The sequence below is a fragment of the Vicia villosa genome, unplaced genomic scaffold (genome assembly GCF_029867415.1).
Source record: "Vicia villosa cultivar HV-30 ecotype Madison, WI unplaced genomic scaffold, Vvil1.0 ctg.001182F_1_1, whole genome shotgun sequence".
Taxonomy (NCBI): Eukaryota; Viridiplantae; Streptophyta; class Magnoliopsida; order Fabales; family Fabaceae; genus Vicia; species Vicia villosa.
Window position 1 is genome coordinate 252,667 of NW_026705523.1, and position 12,944 is coordinate 265,610.

Here is a 12,944-nt window from a genome sequence, read left to right on the forward strand (position 1 = left end):
TCCGGGGATTCAGACTGTACTGGTAACAAGTAAATTATTATTAGTTTTTGTTTCCCACTAATTTTTGTACTATATTCTATTATTTTCAAAATCGTTTCCTTTCTTTTCAAATCTCTTTCTTTCAAAATCAAATCCTAACTTTATTCTGTACATCTCTCTTTTCAAACCCTACCATACACTTTCTTTCAAATCCTACTACCACTCAAATTTTCTTTTTTATACGGAATCACTTCATTCCCCAACGTCTCTATCCTTCTTTTCACTCTATAAATACCTCTCATTTTTTCCATAAATTCTCACATCAAATTTCAACTCATCTCTCAATTTTCTACCTCATATTTATTTTCTCTTCTTCCCCGGCAAAAATGGCGAAGTGGATGGGTACGTGTTTTCTTATGGTCATCACTGTCTTGGTGGTGATCATGTCCTTTTTTTGTCTGCATAGTCCTGAAAAATGCGGACCTGGGTTGCTTACACTCCCGATCATCTATATGTTGTTATTTATAGCATGGGTTTTTAATCGTCATTTTTAAAGTTTGTCGTATCTTTCATTTTCAAATAATGTATCGTTTATTTGTCGTACTGTTCATTATATTATGTAATATTTGTACTGTCAGTATTAAATGTCGTACTATCTGTCGTACTGTAGTTTAATTATCCAGATAATATTTTGTGTGTTTTCTGCCAGTTAAATATTTATTTAATTGGGCATTAAATATTTTTCAAGGTTATTATCGGTAATTTCGTTCGCGTACGGTATATTTTGTTTATTTATTATGTTTGTGTTTTTATAACAACTCACAAAACATGTAAATAAATTTTCACCATTAACACAACAAAAAACAAAAAGAAAAAATTAAATTTAACTGTTGAATTTTCACTTTAACTGTTACGTTAATGCCCGAACAGCCAATTGACAGTCAAACCCGCTGACAGTACAATTCTCAGAGTTTTGTACCATCAATCAAATCAATCTTTTGCATTTCAAAATTCCAAGATTTTTGTTCTAGAAGTCTTCTGATAATCACATGATCAGCAGAGACTCAACACTGCACAAAAATCAGGTACGCTTAACTGTCTCCTACACAAACAGTCCCTAACTAGGGTTTTTGGTTTTTTCAGGAGAACAAGTTTTCTGAGACCTCAAATGGATTTCATGGACCTCCATATGTCTCAAAGTACCACCAGACAAATTTTCAAACTTCAATTCGCTCAGACGCACGGTCAGCAGCTCAAACAGTCAACAGACGACCAGTTTGACCGAAAAGTCAACAGACAGTCAAAAATGAAATATTTTGTCAACATCCATATTTTGTCAAAATATTCATCATTTGATCATTGTTTGATCATAATTCATCAAGAAAAGATCAAAAATCAGCAAAACCCTAAGTTTCAAAATTAGGGTTTTCTCCTAAAAAGTCAACTGAACTTTGACCGACCATAACTCTCTCCTCGTTCATTCAAAAAATCCCAACCAAAGCTTGTTTTGAAGGAAATTCAATTATCTTTCAAATTCAATTGATCCCATGGTCATTGGATTCACCATTTGAAAAATATGAGCTCAGACATTACAGGTCATTTTCAAAGTCAACAAAAAGTGGTTTTTGTCAAAGGCCATAACATCAAGATAACTTCTCCAAATGAAAAAAGGTTTCCATAGTAGCTTGTAGAGGACATCTTGAGGTTTCTAAAAAGTACAAGAACTCCTTCATATCATAAAAATTGAGGGATTTGTGCCTTGTTGAAGTTGGCTATATTTTTGGAAAATGCATGAAACCAACATCGATCAAAAATGTTTTTTTTTTTTCAAAAGGGGCCAAGTTTTCATGATCCAAACATGATTCTAATAATGTTAAGGGCCTCCCACGACCAACCTAAGGCCCATAACATTTTTATTTCTTTTTTGGTTTAATTTTATTACATTTAAAGTTAAATTAAAAAAGAAATGGTGAAGGATAATGATACATTGCTTTAATCTTAAGCTAAAGCCATCAAGAATGATTCAACTCTGCAGCAAGAGAAGTACATAGCAGGCCTAGAGCAAGAGGCTGAACAAAATTCAAAGCCATGGCCAAAGAATTCAAACTTTTTAATATTAAAGAATTCAAAGATTCAAAGATCATCAATGCTTCTTAGCTTAAGTTTGAAGCTCATTCATTGCTTATAAATGAACTAGGACACTTCAGTAACATAGACACACAATTGCAGAATCAAATCCATGCTTGTAACACACTTGTATCATACTTGAAATTTTGCAAGAAATTTGAGATTCGAATTTTAAGTTTCAGCTCAATTCAATCCAAATTAAATACTTAAACACGATCCCTGAACATCATTGAACCTTTCCAAATCAATTCCAAGCTTTGAAGCTCACTGAATCGAGCTCTATAGCCCACGGTTTGTTCAAACATAAACCTACCAAAATATAATCATACATGCATGTTTAACAAGATGTAGTTGCATATTTGTGTTTGGTTTGATGCTCTGGTCGTTTCTGGAGCTTTAATTGAGTTTTAATGGGCGTTTGAAGCATATGCCATTTTAGGGTTTCATGAACTCGAAATGGGATTTTTTATCTAGGCAAAATTAGAGGAAACAAGAGGCATATTTGAACTCAATGAATCATGGCAAGTAGAATGGACAGGTCGCGAAACATTTTTGCATAGGTTTACCCCTATTCGCTATTTTGAAGGGATGAAGCTCACTTGTTACAGCGCTTTTTTGACAAAAACGCTGTTAAAAGTAGTGGCGAGAGGAAGAAGACGATGAAGTGTCCTCTCCTGATTGGCTGAAGCGCGCGCGCGTTTTAATTTAAATATTTTGTGATCCAGTGTTTTGCAGTTGTCACACGCGCCATGTTCCCTCACGCTGGCCACCATCAGATCATGCCATCCACTCATCCAACGCACCAAAACACACAGACCATATCATAGACTCTCTCATTAACCACACAGGATCACAGTTTTAATTTATTTTTCTATTTTATTTAATATAACTTGCAAAATTAATTTAAAATAGTTTTAAAAATCAAAAAAATATAATAAAAATATTTTTAGGTTTATAAAATAATCTATTAATTTTTGACACAAAAATATTTTTTTATTTATATATTTGCTTTTTTTTAATTATTTCAACCTATGAAAAAAATCAAAAAAATATGTTCTTTTTATTAAATTAGGTTTATATATTATAGACTAATTTTGTACATATTTATAATATTTTTCTCTTTAAGTTTAAATTAATTGTATAATTGTTTATATAATTATATGTTAATTAGCTTAATAAATTTCCAAAACAACTTCAAAAAATCCAAAAAAAATAGTTTTTATTTTAAAATTAATTAACAAGCAATATGAACATATTTTAAACTTAATTTTTAGGATTAATTTTTTTTTTACCTTTTTCTCATTTGACTAAAATTAATTATGCATTAATTCTAATTAAAATCAACCATACAAAAAAAAATCAGAAAATATTTCCTTTTATCTTATTGCAATTTAAATTCATAGATAAGTGTATAGGCTGTTAAAATCATGTAAATAGCGTAGTTTACATTTCTCGCACAATCGATGTAATAGCGTAGATTTACTTTCCGCATTTTACATTCCCGCACTTTAATTTATGGACATATAAAACTGCGTGTATGTCAAAGATAATAACTGAAACGTTAGTTCACTAACTTCAAAGATAAAAATATCTTAATCAGAACACGATCACACTTACACCTCTTAGGGTTATCCCTCTGTTACTCTTTTCAAAAATCAAATTCTACTGTTTCAAATGCAAATCCAAACTTTTGTTTACATCCGGTCAAAGGAGAATTTTCTAAAAGAAATGGGAAAGGACCTTGTAAATTTAGGGTAGATCTCCTAATTGCTTGCTCAAATCAAAACAACAAATGTCTTATATATCATTGTTTTTTTTTAAAACTTTCAAAAAAGGACAAAATTTTGTATATATCCAAACAAGGATCATTACGAAGTTAAAGATCTTTTTTTCAAAATACCTTTCGAAAGATAAAACACTTTGTATACATCCACACAAGGATCATTACAAAGTCAATTTGCAAAGGTATTTTAAAACCACATACAAGCATTTCAAGGCAAGACAAATGATTCAAACAAGTGAGCTAAGTAATTAAGAGCCCATGGATAACCATGGATACAAAGGGGTGCTAATACCTTCCCTTTGTATAACCTACCCCCGAACCCAAAATCTCTTAAAGGTCTTTTTCTATTTCTTTTATAAACCTTTCCTTAATTGGATAAAATAAAAGTCGGTGGCGACTATCTGATATTCAAAACTCAAAATAAAAGAAGAGTCAGTTCGTATCTCACACGAGATAAAAAAACCGAGGGCGACACACACACTTGTAGCAACCTGCCCTAAAAATTAAAGATTTAGAGTCGCCACCTATTCTACCAGGGCGAATAGGAAACCCTACGCAGTTAAGAGATCAGGGTAAGATTATTATAATCAGGTCGAGGGAAGGTGTTAGGGACCCTCAACCCTTTCCTATAGTTTTGAGTCTAAGTTAAAGGTTTATGGCTAAATATTAAGGTTTAATAGCTAAGGAAATGAAAAGGGCGAACAGTGAGATTTGAAAGAATTGAGGTTTTAAGGAAGGGGACTCGCCTTGGTTATCCAAGTGCCTACGTATCTCCTTAGGGAGAATCAGAGTCAACGTAGTTCAGGCACACGGTTGTACGCCTTAGAATTTGATATGAATGTGTTGACGGTATTTTGAATTACCATTTTGCAGTTTTGAAAAGATATTTTGAATTACCTTCGTAGTTTCACAGTATTGAAGAGATGAAAATCTGTAGTTTGTGGTTTGATGTGTTTTAAGTGTTTGGGCGTACAACCCTGATTTGATATGTTACCGTTAGGTGCGATGATCAATAGATTTGATCATTATAGTTAACGGATTAAGTAGTGATTGCTGGTTACTCTGACCGATAGATTCGATCGTCACGAGCAGCAAATAAAATGTATTTTAAATTTGTAATTAAATTATGGGTTTTATCATTGCCTCTCATAACCAATAAATTTGATTATTACACGACAACGAATTCACTTATTTAGTTTTATTACTTTATCTCTCGTCATTGCGACTAATAGATTTAGTCGGGTCGAGGAGAGAATTAAACTAGAATTAGTTAAATTATTAATAAATAAATTAATTCAATTAAAATTATTTCTCGTCAATGCGACTAATAGGTATAGTCGGATCGAGGAGAAAATTAATTGAGGAATGATGCTTTAGGCAAATGGCTAGTGGGATTGGACAAACCCTAATACGTCATAAACCTTCCTAGGGTTTTTATGATTTAATAGTTAAAACTAATTAAATAAATTAAATCGATACAATTGAAATAATCGGTAAATATCATCCTAAGCCTAATCCTAATGTAATTATATTAATCTTAACCAAAATAAATTGATTCAATTAAACAAAAATTAATTCATATTAAATCTAAATAAAATAGAAAAAATACATATAAAACCTGGGCTTCAATCATGTGCTGCTGCTCTTGGAGGGCATATGGTATACCTGCCTCCTCCCACGCATTGGATCTGGGCATAGGCGTGATCCTATAACTGTTGGTTAAGGATCCATGTGCTCCTTCGCGCCTAAGACGTATGTGATCTGCAAAGAGAATTTTGAAAAAAAAATAATGCAAGGGCAAGGGATCGAGCCCTTGACCCCTGGGTACAGAACACACGCCTCTTATCCATCCAACCAAGTACGCTTATGCGTTTAGTAACTGTATGTTAACAAATATATAAAAAAACGTGATTTCAAAATCCAAAAACGCGCGCGCAGAAACCCAGGTCGTCTTTTTCATTTTCTTTTTTCCTTTCTGGGATTTAGCTACGAATTACCAAGGATTTCGCTACGATGCTCTTGGTGGTTACAACCTGTAAAATCCAAAATCACGAAATATGCGATAGAAATTAATGGTGAGGGTATGGTTCAACTCGTTTTAGCCCTCTGAATTCATTGGTACCATTCTCCTGACCCAATTTTGTCTGGATTGTGTTTCCCCAATTTAGAGCTTCAAAACCCTAGTAATGGTGATCCTTCATACGCACGCTAGAACAACAATTAAACCAACCAAAAACATTCACAATATCAAGGAGAACATGAATATATAATCGGTTTGTATATAGGATGCAAAAAATATAGCATTCGAATTCAAAATCAAAGAGAGCAAACCATGACTTCTGGGCACGCGTTCTTGGCGATTCAAGGCCTGGTAGTGATTGGAATGGCTTCAGGAGATCCTTAGGAACGTATTTGAATCCTCAAATCCTCTGGAAAGTGATTGCAAGCTAGAATCCGTATTGGTTTTTTTCTTGAATTTCCTTCAATATGTGTGCATTCGGTTTTGGTTCTTGGAGGCAGAAAGAACCCCCCCCCCCCCTTGCGTCTGCAATTGCTATCACCTTTAAAACCTTCTAAAATTGGCTTCAATCCAATCTCCTCTTACCAAACCTCTCTTTCACGAAATTATATCAAATATATGGCATTTATGTGATTGAAGTGGATCGGAAAATAATACTAAAACAAATCTTGCATATTTTCTTTATTTATTTTGACTTAAATTATATTTAAAATGAATAAAAATTCACTAAAATTATAATAAAAATCATATAGTCGTGGGACTAAGTTTGGGGCTTCTTAGTGACCTTACAATCAACTCTGACAAAGCATATCTCCCTCCATTTTTAAGATATGAAAGAGTTCTAGGACTTTTTGGAAACCTCGAGATGTCCTTTACAAGCCACTTTGGAACATATTTTTCATTTGGAGATTTTATCTTGAGGATATGCCCTTTGACAAAAAACTTCTTTCGGTTGACCTTTGAAAAGGACCTATAATCTTTTGTACCATATCTCTCAAGTGGTGCATTTATGGCATTGGCTTGTGTAAGGCAAAGTTGTAGAGGATTAAATTTCCTTCCAAATAGGCTGTGAGTGAGAAATTTCTGACACTCCATGTGGAAGTTATGATCAGTCAAAGTTGAGTTGACTTTTCATATAAAAAACCCTTAATTTGAACCTTGAATCATTGGAGATGAAATGAAGAGGGCAAATTTTGGGGTATGACAACACTATGTTTATATGCTTATGCTATAACTGTGTAATTGTCTTTAGTCATTTGATATTCTGATTGCAAATTCATATCAATTATATATGTTTTTGTCATCATCAAAAAGGGGGAGATTGTTAGAACAAGAAATGTTATGATCAATATTCTTAGTTTTGATGATAACAATGTATATGAATTTTGTATAAGACAATGTGGTACTCTAATCATATGCATTTTCCATTTCAGGAAATATTTAAAGAGTATGCACAATTCAGCCAAGAAGCACTGACTCAGAAGGTTCAAGTATGCAACACCAGAACATGCTCTCACAAGACATCAGAAGATGGTCAAGCAGAATCAGAACATGGTCTATTGAAGCATCAGAAGAACTTGAGTTCAGAAGCCGAAGCACTAAAGTTCTTATTGTATCACGCTAGAAGAACTTCAAAGTCAGAAGACAAGAAGATGCTCTGCACCAAGTTGAATGACTCTGATATTCAAACGTTGTATCTACAAAGATCAAATCAGAAGCAAGTACAAGATGGAAGGCTACGCTGACTGACAAAAGGAACGTTAGAAGCTATTAAAGGCAAAGTCAGTTAAAGTAGGAAAAGCAAGGCTCGAGGTAGTTGACAAAAGAGTGAAACATTAAATGCAATGCTGTACGGATCACGCAACGCATTAAATGCTCCCAGCGGTCATTGTTACACCCCAAAATTTGCCCACATATTTATTCCTAACAGGTTTAGGCTTCACATTTCATTTGCATACCTCCAATAGGGCATTAACGTGACTTTGCATACATTCATTAAATAAAGCATCTAAAAGCAAGGGATCAAGGATCATTAAGGTCAGGTTCTCAATGTGATTTGAGGTGCGCAAACTGGCTCATCTGTTGTTTCTTTGATCACTTGTACCATGTAACTGGGGCTCAATTTATAGAATTTTCTCCATCTAATTGCAAGGATTCATTGATACCTGAGATTTGAGGATAGAGTTTCATTTGAGGATTAAAGCCTAAATAAGGATATTCATTCAAGTCCATGATTGAATCTAATGTAGGTTAAAGATGTTTAAGGTGCGTAGAGTTAGAAAGTAAACGCATAAGGAATTCTTTGGGACATTTTGAGTTCAAATGTGGCATGCATATATTCAAGGTCTAAGCTACACTCTCCATCTGATACAAGAAGAATCCAAGTGAAATGCAAGAGGGATTCTAACTACAAGGCATGAATTCAGTTTAATAAGGGACAAGAGAAAATGCAAGTTCAAAGGAGTAGTGATATATGCCACCATTGTACAAGTTTTGTCTAATTGAGTTCACAAGGTATAAATAAAAATAAGCTGCCAGGAGAAAGTTCTATACATCATCAAATTCTTCCAAGGTTCATACAATACCATTACATTCCATTACAAATCCATTACCAAGAGAGTAGACAGAAATTACACACGCAAAAATATGCATCCATCACATTCCATCAAAGTCCATACATTTCAAATATAAACATTTCCAAATATTACATCAAGTCAAATTACAAAAGAATTACATTCAAAAATGTTGCTAGCCTAAGTTTCCTAACTCTACTTCACATCCTTCAAGTCTCTCCATAACCTCCCGAACAAATCACACCATCAATCAATCTTCTTCACCATCAATCTTCTTCTTCACTCTTATTTCATCACCATGGCAGCAGCCATCTTCAATGGAGTCCACACCTCATTCAGATACAACCCTGCATAACCAATGTTAAAGCAAGAAAATCTATCAATGAAAAGAAACATACAGTTGCATCAAGTTCGGTCCTTGTACCACATAAAGCTAAAATCACAAAGCCATAACAGAAAAATACAACAGCCATTCAAACAAGACCTGCAACATTAGATCATCATCATTATCTTACCAATTCACAACAAGTTCTAACAAAGTCTTCCTATTAATTTCAAGACAAGTACAAGAAAATCCATCCCTGCACATATTCACATAGCTATCTCAATTGAATACCAACCAACTAACTCAGTTTCTATCTTCTCAACAGAAAAACCTAACAAACTTTCAAGCCTTTACATATTTCCTTAACTAACTCTCAACTTTCAGCTTACCTAACCATCTATTTTCCCTAACAGACTTTTAACCAACAGAAAACAGAATTTAACTACCTGCCAGCTCATCAAACAGAATCATAACTAACCTATAACTAACTGCAGCAGTTACTAACAGATTGATAACAGAAAAGAGGAGGGAATAACCAATAAAATCGGATTGATAACTAACCTTCTGAGGATTCAATCTCCCTATATAACATCTTCATCATTCTTCAGTTGGTTCTTCCACCATTTTTCTCTTAGCAGAGCCACCACTTCTTCACCATCCTCTCCACCATTCACTTCATCACCATCCTCATTTCATCACCATCTTCACTTCCATTCATCACACACCACCTTCTTCACCATTTTCTTCACCCTTTCTCAATTTTCAATCTCCATTCATCTTCTTCAATCATCATCATCATCATCATCAATCACCAGCAACCTTCAAACCTTCATCCTCTTCCTCCACCATTTCATCTTCTTCTCCATTTTCGTCAACCTCCTTCCAACACCTTCAATATTCAGAGCCTCCATTAAACATCACCAAATCAATCCTCACTCACTTGATTCCTTGGATTCTCCATGATACATCCTGTTCTGAGAATTCGCAGAAAAAAACTTGTCAGCAGAAACTCTCTAACCTTCAATCTTCAATTCCTATCCAACCTTCTTCCATCTTCTTCACACCTTCAACAACAACAAAAACTCAGAAAGCTAATCTTCAACAATAACAACGCACCTTCTCTGTATCAACGGCAACGATTCAGAAACGCAAACGAGTGTGAGAAGAGAAGAGATGAAGCTGTAATCAGAAAAAAGAAAGACGTCTTACCTGGATTCACTGAGCACCTCCGAATTTCTATTCGTCTTCTTCATGTTGAAATCGCGTCGGACGAACTCCAACCGGTATCTCATTTCAAATTCACGCTCGTGTGTTCGTCGGTAAATTCGCATTTGAAAGATTATTGAGACGGAGAATCCTAGAAGGTTGACGTCTTCCGCCGCGCGCCGTCAAAGCTCAGGTGAGCCGTCGTCGTCTGTTCGCGATGCAGAAGAAGAAGTTCTTCGAAGGACTCCAACAGCCATATTGACAGGTAAACCCTAATTCCCTTTGTGTTTTAATCTTTTCTTTTTATTTTTTTATTAAAGTCTGATTGAAAACTGAAAAAATCTGAATCCATGGATCAATACACTGGGTCTGTCACCGAATTGCTTCCATACCCCCCATGGGCCCATAGCACACATTTTGGCATCATAAAATCTATACAAAAAACACCTTGGGCCATTCTGCTGGGCCTGCGCCTTGCTATTCACCACAATATTTCCATTGTTTCACCCCCCTAATTCATGAAAAAAAAATCATTTTTAGATTTGACCGTTTTAACTAGTTAGCTTCATATTTCTTTTAGGTAATAGATGACATAAAAACCTCAAAAAATACTAGTTTAGGCTTATTAAAGTTTAGCTTTTTTACAATTTAGGCTTGAATTATAATTCCCTTAACATTTGAAAAACTCATAAAAATAGTAGATCTTTTTAGGATAGTTTTGACATTAAAGAAATCCCATAAAAATAGTAGATTTTTAGGTTAGTTTTGACATAAAAACTCATAAAAAATAGTAGTATTTTTTAGACTAGTTTTGTACTAATACATGAGTAGTTTCTTTTATCATTTCCATGTTATTTTTTGTATGATTCTTGTATGATTTTGTTGCTTAGATTTTTGGCCATATTTTTGGCCCATGTTGTTAATATCATTAGTATGCCCCTTTTAGAATCGATTCCTTGTTAACTTTAGGTAGATCTCTTTGTACATAAACAATTAACAATTAGATTAGAAAATAGGCTAGTTCCCTTTCTCATTTCTTTTTCAATCTAAAAAACTTAATAAATATTGATAAGGATCATACCATTATTTTTTTTCTTTTCGTAGTAGGAAAGAAATGATTGGGGCGTAGGCCCCGATGTAAGTTCTTTCCTACTTAGCAGAAGAGAAATGATTGAGGCGTAGGCCTCGGTGTATTTCTTAACCGCTATTTAGAGAAACGATAGTGGCGTAGGCCTCGATGTGCATTCTCTAAATATTCAAAAAAACTCTGCATTTCTTAACCGCTATTTAGAGAAACGATTGTGGCGTAGGCCTCGATGTGCATTCTCTAAGTATTAAAAAAAACTCTTTTTTGGTATGGTCTAAATCACAAATAAATTTCCCTTAAAAAACACCCAACCAAAAACATATAAAACATCTAATAAATGGTCAGATTTAAAACAAAGTAAGGAAGTGGTGCGAAGCCTTGTAGTGGGTTTTGTCATCATGGAATTACAATAAAAGACACAAACCCAAGTTCATTTTCTTTTGCCTTGTTAGGCACCTAAGAACAAGTTAAGTCCTTTCCAAAAGTAGGCGTATAAGTCTCCAAAGGTCGAGCATCGTGGATTGCGACCTTAACCTCTGTTCAACTAAAAAACACAAAACAAATGGAAACTATTGAGCCGAACTACGGTAGCTCTGATTCCTGGTAAGGGATACATAGGCATTGGGTTGCGGGGCCTAAGCGAGCACAATTGTAAATAATTCCTTCTTTTCCCCGTATTTCTTTTGCATGCATTCGCATTAGGTTTTAGACATAGATACACCCTTTAGATAGAAACAAACATAGGTGGATACCATCGAGTACGATGGGCGTGAGGGGTGCTAGCACCTTCCCCTTGCGTAACCGACTACCATATCTTATTCTCTGGTCGCAAGACCTTGTTCTTATTTCGAGTTAGGTTTCCTGGTATTCCTTTCCCTCGATGGGATAAATATATTAGTGGCGACTCTGATTCCATTTTTCGCGGTAGCGACAATCATCTTCTCAAAACGCCTATAAATAGAAGTTCTGATGAGAAGCTGAATACACAACTCTTGTGCAAAATATAGAAACGCTGTCAAATTCAAAAGCTCTCAAACTTCATCTTCAACCTCACTACTCTTGTAATATCTTAGTGAGATTTAAGCTTAGAACTTAAGAGAAATATCACAGTTGTGATTATAGCTTATTAAGAAGCATTATAATACTCTTGTAAGAATTTGTTTTACATTTATTTGTAAAAGGTTCCTAGAGTGATCAAAGTGTGATCAGAATACTCTAGAAGACTTAGAAGGTATCTAAGTGGAAAACCATTGTAATCAAGGTTTATTAGTGGATTAAATCCTCAGGTGAGGTAAATCACTCTAAGGGGGTGGACTGGAGTAGTTTCGTTAACAACGAACCAGGATAAAAATTATTGTGCAATTGTTTTTATCTTAAGAGTTTTTAAATTCACACTTATTCAAACCCCCCCTTTCTAAGTGTTTTTCTATCCTTCAAAACTACCTCCAGACCACCCTCACAGGTGATTTACCTCCACTGAGGATTTAATCCACTAATCAAAAGTTGATTACAATGGTTCTCCACTTAGATCAACCTCTAAGTTTTCTTGAGTCTACAGATCACAAATTGATCACTCAAGGAATTTTGGTTTACAAAGATATAATCAAATACAAGAGATTAAAGATGCTTCTAATAAAGCTGTAATCACCAAGTGATTTTTCTATTAAGCTTAAGTTCTATAACTCACTAAGTATACAAAAATATGTGAGCTTAAGGATGAAGTTTGGTTGCTTTGTTCAAGAGCTTTTGCGTGAGAGATGATCCGAGTTTATGTTGAATTGTAACGTAAGCTCTAGACTTTTTCTTGGACAGACTTGTTCCTTTTATAGGCATGAGAATGTGAC